Below are 7,019 nucleotides of genomic sequence, written 5' to 3'. Positions count from 1 at the left end.
ACACACTTTGTGAAAAAACTTTAAAAAATATATGAAAAAGGGAACTAGAAGTTAGCGTAATGGCTATGTCGCTGGACTCCCACGTAGTCGACCGTGGTTGGCATTCCGGACCCGGTGGCTTAAAACTCACGCCGGGCATGTGTGCGTGCGTGCCCAGGATCCCGAGAGGAGAATGGAGAAGGGATTGCGGTGTGACCATCCCCCCTGGGGGGTGATTTCTCGCTTTCTTTCTCTATGTCTCTCTCTGTCTGTCTGGCGAGCGCATGCACCCTATAGCGAAAACCTCTCCAAAAAAAAAAAAAAAAAAAGAAAAAATGACACTGCTGTTATGGTTTGGATTGTGGTTTGTCAACCCTTGGTTTCATGTTCTCGAATCTGGTTTTAGGGGGAAGGGATTGAATGTTTCCTGGAAATTTATATGTTGAGTTGTATCAGTTATATTGTAATGATATAAAATAAAAATTTATAGAAATAAACATCTCTCTCTCTCTCTATATATATATATCTTAAAAATTTGCCTAAAAAATCAGGTGTTATACATCAAGGAAATGGAAAATGAAGAATTAATTAAGTCCTAAGTGGGCAGAGTGAGGGAATTAACAAATGTAAGAACAGAACAGAAATGATAAAATACAGGCTAGAAATTTAATAGAACTGGGACCAGCAGTTAGTGTAATGGCCATGTCGCTGGACTCCCACGTAGTCGACCGAGGTTCGAGTCCCGGACCTGGTGGCTTAAACTCAAGCCGGGCGCGTGTGCTTGTGTGCCCAAGATCCCAAGAAGAGAATGGAGGAGAAGGGATTGTGGCGTGGCCATCCCCGCTGGGGGGTGATTTCTCACTTTCCATCTCTCTGTCTCTCTCTGTCTTTCTGGCGAGCACACGCGCCCTATCGCAAAAACCTCTCCAAAAAAAAAAAAAAAAAAGAAGTTTAATAAAACTCATCAATTTAACTACAGTCTGGTGGATTTAATATTCAGTTTTTTAAAAAAAGAATTATTTTATTTAACTTTATTTATTCATTTATTTATTTATTTGACATATTAATTTGGCCAGAAGGAACAGATTGAGAGTAAGAGAGAGAGAGAAAGCAAGAAAGGAAGCCACCAGGTCTGGGACTCAAACTGTGGTTGGCCATATGGGAGTCCAGCACCCTTAACCACTAACCACCTGCTGGCCCCAATATTCAGTTTTATAATACAAATTAATTATGGAGGTTTATTTATTTATTTATTAAGAATACATATTTTATATATCACATCCAAGAAACATATTTTTGTGTATGGGACATAGATCACTTACATTATGAAGAGAATATGTATAGTTTATAGTATTAAATACCACAGTTGCATGTCTTCTAGCCTAAATTGTGTACTTCACTCAGTAATCAACTCTCTCTTTGAACCAAGCAAAATAAAATACACAGCAAACAGTACACCTACCATACAAGTATTTCACTATTCACTAAACAAATCTGTGATATCTTCCAGTTTACATTCATGAATTCTTTGTCAGTAATAGTAGCAGTAATGGTATTTTCAACAATGCAAAATGAATCTAAAATTTCTTCATTGAGAGAAAATAATACATACTACACAGTGGTTCTCAATTGTAAATTTAATATTAAGACTCATTTGGCCAGATTTTTAAATAAATATGATTTTTAAATGTGTTCAAATTTTATGTAGATCATTAATATTACTTCCTATTTAAAATGGTAGTTTATCTTTTCTTTCTTTTTTTGAAGAGGTTTTTGCTATAGGGCGCGTGCTCTTGGTAGACAGAGAGAGAGAGACAGAAAGTCAGAAATCACCCCCCAGGGAGGATGGCCATGCTGCAATCCCTTCTCCTCGATTCTCCTCTTGGGATCTTGGGCACGCATGCACATGCGCCTGGCGTGAGTTTTAAGCCACAGGGTCCGGGATGCGAACCGTGGTGGACTACGTGGGAGTCCAGCGACATAGCCATTACGGTAACTGCTGGTCCCTAAAATGGCAGTTTATCTTTTCAAAGTGTAACTATTATGTAGCATTGTCTAAAGTTTGTTGAAATACATTATACTATATATCATGTGTGCCAAGCACACAAATCCATTACAGTGAAATTTCAACTATAATATCATGGAATTCAAGATAGATTAATATGTTACACTGTAATTCAAAGCACATGGAAATCATAAAAACAACAGTGTAGTTAATTTATAAAGGGGATAGATGATGATTAACTCCAATTTGTTAACTTGAAAGTCAGCTTAGTTAACACCAAGACGGTGCCAATATCATGTACTTTATTTTCAAAGGCTTAACCATGACCTGTTTAGATTATATCACTAATATAAAGCCTTTGGCTGAAAAATTCTTCACTTGTACTATAATTCCATTAAATGCAAAATGTACAAAAGCTTTATAGAAACATTTGTTTCTACATGAGGCCATGGATGGATAATATACAGGTTGGTCTGCACACATCATCTGTGATTTAATTATTCTGTAAAAATTTTGGCACCAACCATATCAGTAAGCTTATATTAGCACACATGTAATTTGTTTTGGCACCAAACTACTGTTTTCATTTTAGTAACTACAGACAGTCAAAATGAATGGAGTCCTTTGGTTGTGCACAACAAATATATTCTACAATACTTGTTTTTCTTAGAAATAAAAACTACCTTTCAAGATCTGATATTAAAAAAATGCTGACATTATTTGGCATTATACTATGATATTTGCATCTTAATTGTTGGTAATGATTCCCCAAATCATTATTGTATGAAACTAGAAAAAATATAAAAGTAATTTTATTTGAAAGAAATTTTAGAAATTAGTGTGCAGAGAAGTTATTAGGACTTTATTAGGACTTTGTGGACACTGATTATGTGCTTAAATAAACACTTGGACATTACTGCAAAACAACATACTATGAATATTGTGGACCTGTGTGTTTTTATTTTTAAATTTCATTCCTCCTAACAGAGGAACTTAGAATATTCAAGTAATATAGCAGGAAACAATGCCTTTGATATAAGATTAGGCAAAAAGTCACACATTTTTAAAAGAATGATTATTTTTAAATTTTATTTAGTCCTTAGTTTATTTTAATTTGACCAGAGACACAGAGAGTGAAAGAGGGAAAGTCAGAAAGGAAGCTACCAGGTCTGGGACTTGAACTGTGGTTGACTATGTGGGAGTGTCCAGTGCCTTAGCCACCATGCCACCTGCTGGTCCCATAAATACTTATTTTTATTTAACATTATTTATCGTTATTATTTTCCAGATCAGAGAGAGAGGGAAAGTGAGAATGCAAGCCACCATGTCCGGGACTCGAAGTGTGGTTGCATATTTAATCTCTTCTTCATCCAGTTTGGCTGAGTAACACTACAAATCTTTTTTTTTTTTAAATTTTTATTTCAACATTACAAATCTTATAGGCCAGTTGATGTTCACTTTTTCATCTCTGTTGCCAAGCTAAGCAGCGACAGGCTCTAAGACTAGTTGAAAGGTCTTGTGAGTTAGGGCGGAATATGTGGCAACCAAGGCTTCCTTAATGACGTGTGATACATCCTCTCTTTGGCTGATCATTTGGCAACTGGTCTCTGTGGGATATCCATGAGTGCTTTAATATTTGTTCAGTAGTATACCGCTGATGTGGGTCCATATGAAGCATATGGGAAAGCAAATTCTTTGCTCCTTCCTAAATATTGTCCCTGTTTCCACCACTCAAAGAGAACTTTCCATTCTCCATTTGCAGCAGGAGCTCATCAGGAGTATCACTGGGGCCATTAACAAGGAGTGTAGCCAGTCAACATGGTATAAAACAGGACTCTGAAACTCTAAATATCACAAGCAGCATCATATCTCTGTTGGATAAGAACTTCAGATGCTACAAAGTTTGCTGCATAATATGGAGTTAAGAGAAGTCCATTTTCTCCTTGAAGTTGTTTTGCAAACCCCAAATCACAGATCCTAATTGAATCTGCACTAGCTGATTAATCCATGTATAAAACATTACTAGGCTAAGATGACAATGAACAACTCTTTGACAATGAAGATAGTCGACTCTCTTAGTTATTACATATATTACTAGCCACCTGTTCTGAGAAACATTTTTGTTTGAGAATGTGGTTAAGTAGTTTTCCTTTCACCAAATCTGTGACAAGGTAAACGTATCCACCATCATCAAAGACATCCTTTAAAGTGATAATGTTGGGATGTTGTCCACAGCACATCAAAATTTTGATTTCTTCTGAAGAGTCTCGCTTACTTTTGTTGATGATCTTCACTGCAAATTCCATGTTAGTAGTTGTATGTATGCATGGCTTACAAACTGAATAGGAGCCAACACCAATATCTTCTTTCAATTCATATACTTCACCAAATTGTGCTGCATTTCCCTTTATCTGAATGATTGGTAATACATTTGCACTTGTGATAGGAGAGATTTTATATTCTTCTGCAATAGCGGTTGCAATGAAGCTGAATCCTTTGAAGAGATGATGGGCATTTGCACTGGCTGGCAAACCAGGGGAATCTTTAGGTGCTTTTGCAGTAAATTCAGGATCAAAACAAAAAGTAGCATCTGGTTTTCCAGAAGCAGGTGTGAAAGGAGGTTGAACTTCTCTTTTATATAATTTATTCTAGTTAATATTTGCAAGAAAAAGATGTCTTTAGATTCCCTCAGCTCCTTCTGAACCCAATCTATTTGATGGGTTCATTTTGAATAACATCCTTAGAAGACGTGCTTTAGCACTAAGAAACTGAGGCATTCCAAGCTTTGCTTTTAATATCATATTTGTGATCTCATTTCTATCTTTACCTTGAATTGGCAGAGTTCCGATAAGCGTTTCAAACATAAGTACACCATATGACCACCAATCAGCACTCTGGGAATGACCTCTCCTATTTACGACTTCAGAAACCATATACTCGACTGTACCACAAAATGAGTAGACTTTGTTTTCTTGATCTACTGACTCCTTGCTGAGTCCCACGTCTGTTAACTTGATATGTCCTATTTCATCAGGCAAAATGTTTTCTGGTTTCAGATCTCTATATACAATTCCTAATGGAATGGATTAGGAGCAGATGATCCAAAGCAAGGAAATTCTACCTCATTTTCCTCTGTAAATGGAATCTCTTTGGACAATCTTGTGAAAACATCTCCTTCCTTGAGAAATCCAGTATTAACTACAGTTTCCCTTCAGTCTAAAAGGCATAGTGCAAATGGACAATAAACAGATGATTTACTTCAACCAGTATATCCCTTTCCATCTTTGTCTGAACTCTGTCTCTAACTTATAAACTCTTTTATAAAAATTATTCATTTTATTTTATTTTTTCATTTATTTTAATTTGACCAGAGAGAGACATAGAGAGAGAGAAAGGAAAGTGAGAAAGCAAACCACCAGGTCCAGGACTCGAACTGCAGTCAGCCATGTGAGAGTGTCCAGCACCTTAATCACCACACCGCCTGCTGGTCCCCTAAAGAAACGTTTTTTAAACACTTTTACTATGTACAGCTGCCCAGCATCTGGATTAGTCTTCTTTCTAACAAGAAAAACCTTTCCAAGTGATCCTTGACCAAAAATCTTGAGCAACTCAAACTGAGCAGGATCTGCTTTCTCATATTCTTCCTTAATATGAGTAATGGGGATTTCTTTAACAACTCTTTCATGATGGCAAGAATCTGCTTATCCTTCTTTCATTGGCTTATCAACTATTTTAAGACCATTTACCTGGACCAACTGGTGGAGAGGTGGTTAAGGTGCTGGACTCCCACATGGTTGACAATGGTTCAAGTATCAGACCTGGTGGATTGCTCTCTCACTTTCTCTCTTTCTCTCTCCTTATCTCATCAAATAAAATAATAACAAATAAAATAAAAGTATTTTTTTAAAAAAGACCATTTACCAGTGAGGTGCCTGGAAACCCCCACTGTGGTGGCACAGCAGCAGGCATCACCAGAATGTCAATGGAGATTCCTCAGCCTGGGATGAAGGGGAAGGGAGTGGGAAAGGGGTGGGGTGGATGCCAGAGAGACCTAGAGACAGAAAGTGAGAGATCATCTCCCCAAGAGAGTGGCCACATCTCAATTCCTTCTCCTCTATTCTCATCTTGGAATTCTGGGCACACATGCACACATACCTAGCATGAATATCAAGCCACTGGACTGGGACTTGAACCACAGTCAGCTATTTAGGAGTCCAGTACCATAACCACTACACTACCTATTGACTGCAAGGTTGATCCTTTTAATAAAGCAATTATGAAGACTAGACAGTGGCACAGTGGAAATCACAGTCCTCTAAGAGGCTGAACAACATGGGAAGGTTTCAGGTTCATATCCCAGACCATCCTTGTCCCGACCCGGGGGGACAGCCGAACAGGTTTCCTGAGTGAAGGAGTGAGAGCTGGGATAAGCGGCGTAGTGTTACAGCATGGAGACGACAGTGTTGTCCATTTATTGTGGGCAGCACGGTACAGCACAGAGACAATTCTGTGTCACAGCTCTTAAGGGTCGTGTCGTCTACTGTGAGCAGCACGGAGACAATGCAGTGTCACAGCTCTTCAGGGTCGTCCGGAGATGATGTAGTGCTATAGCTCTTCAGGGTCTCCCAGGTCGTCTGGAGATGATGCAGTGTCAGCTCTTCAGGATCTTCAGGGTCGTCTGGCTACTGTGGGCCAGGCATTGTGGTTATATACACTCTGGTGGGTTGTAAACGGTGGGCCGTGATTGGTTGTAAACGGTGGGCCTGATTAGTTGTAAACAGTGGGCTGTGATTGGTTACTTTTGGACCAATCATGAGGTGCCGGATATGCAAATTTGAGGGATTCTAGTGGCCAATCAGAGCAAGGTTTCGAAGGTCAGGTTTTTGGAAGGGAACCAATCATGGCAATTGTTTGCTCTCTGAGAAACCTCAGCAGACTCGCTGGTGTGCAGCCTCCTACATATCCCCCCTCTCTGTTTTAATTTGAGAGATGAGGAAAAGGCCTGGGGGAATCGTGCCTGTCTTAGGTTGGAGTC

General features: G+C 38.7%; 1 pseudogene; it reads right to left on the bottom strand.

Moving 5' to 3' along the window:
- Positions 1 to 3,463: 3,463 nt before the first annotated feature.
- The window catches only part of LOC102496991 (ribosomal protein S6 kinase alpha-6-like), a 5,851-nt pseudogene continuing 2,295 nt past the window's right edge, over positions 3,464 to 7,019 (bottom strand).

Source organism: Tupaia chinensis, unplaced genomic scaffold, assembly GCF_000334495.1.
Source record: "Tupaia chinensis unplaced genomic scaffold, TupChi_1.0 Scaffold000365_1, whole genome shotgun sequence".
NCBI lineage: Eukaryota > Metazoa > Chordata > Mammalia > Scandentia > Tupaiidae > Tupaia > Tupaia belangeri.
This window is presented reverse-complemented; position numbering and strand designations above follow the sequence as displayed.